The sequence below is a fragment of the Macaca nemestrina genome, chromosome 1, assembly GCF_043159975.1.
Source record: "Macaca nemestrina isolate mMacNem1 chromosome 1, mMacNem.hap1, whole genome shotgun sequence".
In the NCBI taxonomy this organism is placed as follows: Eukaryota; Metazoa; Chordata; class Mammalia; order Primates; family Cercopithecidae; genus Macaca; species Macaca nemestrina.
The window spans coordinates 34,033,230-34,038,229 of record NC_092125.1 but is presented as its reverse complement, the minus strand read 5'-3'; the positions used below and the strand labels follow the sequence as shown (position 1 = coordinate 34,038,229).

Sequence of the window (5,000 nt, the reverse complement as noted above, 5' to 3'; positions counted from 1 at the left end):
GACTATCAGAGTGGATAAATAAACAAGGCTCAATCATATGTGGTCTACAAGATATCAAATTTAAAGAGTCAGGTAAACATAAAAGGATGGAGAAGAGTATACCATGCCAGCAGTTACTAAAAAAACAAAAAAAAGCTGGAGTAGCTACATTAATTTTGGACAAAGCACAGAACAAGAAAAATTATCATGGATAAAGACAGACATTACATAATAATAAAGAGGATAATTTTCTAAGAAGACATCATCCTAAACATATACAAATGTACAACACAGCATCAAAAAATATGAAGTAAAAGTGGATAGATGTAAAAAGAGAAATAGACAAATACACTATCATAGCTGTAAACTTCAATACATCTCTTTTGATGATTGACAGATCAAGCAGACAGAAAATCAGTAAAGATATAACTAACCTGAAAGCACTATTTATCAACTTGATCTAATTGACATTCATAGAATAATCTACCCCCAAACAGAAAAATGCATAGTCTTCTCAAGTTTACATGTAACATTGACTAAAATAGAAAACAATCTTGGCCATAAAACACACCTGAACAAATATAAAAGAATAGAAATCATGCAAAGTCTATTCTCAAACCACATTGAAATTAAACTGTAAGTCAATATTAGAAAGATAACTGGATGATCCCCAAATACTTGGAGATCAAGTAACACAGAGATCAAATAAGAATTATCAAGAAAAAATTTAAAATATTTTAACTAAATGGAAATTAAAATGCACCTTATTAAAATTCTTAGTATACTGCAAAAACAGTGCTTAGAAGGAAATTTATAGTATTAATGCATATATTAGAAAAGAAGAAAGATCCAGAATCAATAACCTAAGCTTCCACTTCAGGAGACTAGAGTAAGGAGAGTGATTTAAAGCAAGCAGAGTAAAAGAAATAATAAAAGACCAAAAATTAATAAAATTAAAAATGGGAAAACAATAGAGAAAATCAATGAACTACTTTAAACTTCATATGGAACCAAAAAAGAGCTTGTACAGCCAAGGCAAGCCTAAGGAAAAAGAACAAAACTGAAGGCATCACACTACCTGACTTCAAACTATACTACAAGGCTACAGTAACCAAAACAGCATGGTACTGGTACCAAAAGAGATATATAGACCAATGGAACAGAACAGATGCCTCAGAAATAGCACCACACAGCTACAACCATCTGATCTTTTGCAAACCTGACAAAAACAAGAAATGGGGAAAGGATTCCCTATTTAATAAATGGTGCTGGGAAAACTGGCCAGCCATATGTAGAAAGCTGAAACTGGATCCCTTCCTTACACCTTATACAAAAATTAACTCTAGATGGATTAAAGACTTAAATGTAAGTCCTAAAACCATAAAAACCCTAGAAGAAAACCTAGGGCAATGCCATTCAGGACAGAGGCATGGGCAAAGACTTCATGATGAAAACACGAAAAGCAATGGCAACAAAAGCCAAAATAGACAAATGGAATCTAATTAAACTAAAGGGCTTCTTCACAGCAAAGAAACTATCATCAGAGACAACAGGCAACCTACAGAATGGGAGAAAATTTTTGCAATCTATCCATCTGACAAAGGGCTAATATACAGAATCTACAAAGAACTTAAACAAATTTACAAACAAATTTACAAGTAAAAAACAAACAACCCCATCAAAAAGTAGGCAAAGGATATGAACAGACACTTCTCAAAAGAAGACATTTATGCAGCCAACAGACATATGAAAAAATGCTCATCATCACTGGTCATCAAAGAAACGCAAATCAAAACTGCAATGAGATACCATCTCACATCAGTTAGAATGGTGATCACTAAAATGTCGGGAAACAACAAATGCTGGAGAGGATGTGGAGAAATAGGAACACTTTTACACTGTTGGTGGGAGTGTAAATTAGTTCAACCATTGTGGAAGACAGTGAAGCAATTTCTCAAGTCTAGAACCAGAAATACCATTTGACCCAGCCATCCCATTACTGGGTATATACCCAAAGGATTATAAATCATTCTACTATAAAGACACATGCACATGTATAGTTATTGTGGCACTATTCACAACAGCAAGGACTTGGAATCAACCCAAATGTCCATCAGTGACAGACTGGTTAAGAAAATGTGGCACATATACACCATGGGATACTATGCAGCCATAAAAAAGGATGAGTTCATGTCCTTTGCAGGGACATGAATGACGCTGGAAACCATCATTCTCAGCAAACTATCACAAGAACAGAAAACCAAACACCAGGTGTTCTCAGTCATAACTGGGAGTTGAATACTGAGAACACATGGATACAGGGAAGGGGACATCACACACCAGGGCCTATTGGGGGGTGGGACGCTAGGGAAGGGATGGCATTAGGAGAAATACTTAATGTGGATGACAGGTTGATGGGTGCAGCAAACCACCATGGCACGTGTATACCTATGTAACAAACCTGCAAGTGCTGCACATGTACCCCAGAACTTAAAGTATAATTTTAAAAAAAAAAGAAATACCTCAGACTGGCTTTCTGATCAGTTGTTTTCCTGCACAGGTGGGCCATAGGCAGCCATGGTGCCCAGCCGTAGTGGCATGATCTCGGAGTCCCACTTCCACAAGGACTGCCACTGATGTGTGGCCAAGTGGTTCAACCAGCTGGCCCATAGATCCGCAGATGCGAGGCCCAGCAAGGAAAAGCATGCCGCATTGCCCCATACGCCAAGTCAGGACCCATCTGGCCCATCGTGTAGTGCCACACTGTACAGTATCACACCAAGGTGTGCACCAGCTGCACTTCAGCTTGGAGGAGCTCAAGGTGGCAGGCATTCACAAGAAGGTGGCCCAGACCACTGGCATCTCTATTGACTGGAGGAGGCAGAACAAGTCCACTGAGTCTCTGCAGGGCAACGTGCAGCGGCTGAAGGAGTACCATTCCAAACTCATCCTCTTCTCCAGGAAGCCCTTGGACCCCAAGAAGGGAGACAGTTCTGTTGAAGAACTGATATTGGCCATCCAGCTGACAGGACCGGTCATGCCCATCTAGAATGTCTACAAGAAGGAGAAAGCCCTAGTCATCACTGAGGAGAAGAATTTCAAAGCCTTCGCTCGTCTCCTCATGGCCTGTGCCACTGCCCAGCTCTTTGGCATAAAGGCAAAAAGAGCCAAGGAAGCTGTAGAACATGTTGAAAAGAAAAAAATAAATTCCTCTTAGGGATCTGTAATAAGTCAGCAGTAATGCTGGGGGAGAAAAAAAAAAAGACATATCTGAGACTGGGTAATTTATAAGGAAAAGAGGTTTAATTGGCTTATGGTTCCACAGACTGTACAGGAAGCATGGCTGGGGAGGCCTCAGGAAACTCCCATCATAGCAGAAGGTGAAGGGGAAGCAGGCACACCTTACATGGCTGGAGCAGGAAAAAGAGAGAAGAGGGAGGTGCTACACGCTGTTCTCATGAGAACTCACTATCATGAGAACAGCGTGGGGGAAATCCACCCCCGTGATCCAATCACCTCCCACCAGGCCTCTCCTACAACACTAGGGATTACAATTTGACATGAGATTTGGGTGGGGACACATATCCAAACCATATCACTTGGATTGGGTTTCAGTGTACTTCTGTAACTCAGTGATCTTTATTCTTATCCATATTCTGAATTCTGTCTGTCATTTCAGCCATCTCAGCCCAGTTGAGAACCCTTGCTGGAGAAGCAATACAGTTGTTTGGAGGAAAGAAGGCACTCCAGCTTTTTGAGTTTTCAGGGTTCTTGCACTGATTCTTTTTCATCTTTGTGGGCCTATCTACCTTCAATCTTTGAGGTTGCTGACTTTGGGATATTTTTTCCTTTTATCCTATTTGATAATATTGAGGGTTTGATTGTGGTATAAGGTAGATTCAGCTGACTGGTTTTATTTCTGGGAAATTGTAGAAGGCCAATGCTCAGTTTCCAACTTCTGGAATGCATGCTCTATTCTGGGGAACTTGTACTGGTTCCCAACTTTGTTCTCTGGCCCTTGAGGTTAGGAATCCACTGTGCTATGGGTGGCATAGGAGACAAGGTACAGCAGCTGCAATAGAGTGCTAGTGGGTGCCAGGGTGCCTGCTTTCCTGCAGGTGATCACCACAGTGGCAGAGGCAATGCACCTGGGGGAGCTGGTAGGTGTTGGGGGACCTGCTGGCAACTGTGTGTGTAGCTGCACTGGTGGTGGTGTTAGCTCAGGGGCAAGATGCTGGCAAATGCAGGTCTGGTTGCCTTCTCTGTGCCCTGCAAACAGGAGGGATCACTCAGTGTTGCAGAGGATCTGCTGTTCTCTCATAGTGTTAGCACAAGGGTGGGCATTGGTGGGGGAAGGGCTGGCTGATTCTGCGCTTGCCAAGGCTCTGTCTGCAATGGCGGTTGGTGGGGATGGAAGGATGGACTGCACTTCTGCGCACTGATGGTCAAGGAAAGCAAAATCTGCCTCTGCAGACATTGCCAGCAAAGTGATGTGGGGAGTTGCCATGGGCCTGGGGGATGCTGCAGTATGGGGAGGGAGTAGGTGGGCTGGTTTGTGGCCATAGGGGCTGCCCAGCTGGAGCTGCCAGTCAGGCATGGTTTTCCAGGCACAGAAGCAATGGTGTGGGCTCCCGGGCACTAGAGACTGCTCTGCAAGCAGGTGTTACCATGCTGGGCCTCCTAGAGAGGCCAGCAGACCAAGGGGTGCTCAGGTCAGACCAGCCTCACCTGATGGGGAAGACCACCCTGCGGAGTCATGTCTGACAGTTCCCATAGGGCTAAAGTCTTCTATGGGAGCAAGTCGAGCCTAGGATGGCCATCCCTGGCCATGCTCCACTACAGACACTCCTGCAGTATACCCTCTGGGCTCCACATCAATGGCTTGCTGCCCCTACCCCTTCTCTAAGCAGTTCTCCCTGCCAACTCAAATGTCCATGATGGTGAAGGGGTCTTCTCCTACAGGGGTTCCAGAGGCCCATGGCAACAGTGGGTTGTTCCTTGCCAATTCAACTCACCTGATC

At 43.4% G+C, this 5,000-nt stretch overlaps 1 pseudogene; it reads left to right on the top strand.

The window, feature by feature from the left end:
• Positions 1-2,506: 2,506 nt before the first annotated feature.
• On the top strand, positions 2,507-3,196 carry LOC105484930 (large ribosomal subunit protein eL13 pseudogene; annotated as a pseudogene).
• The last annotated feature ends 1,804 nt before the right edge of the window (positions 3,197-5,000 follow it).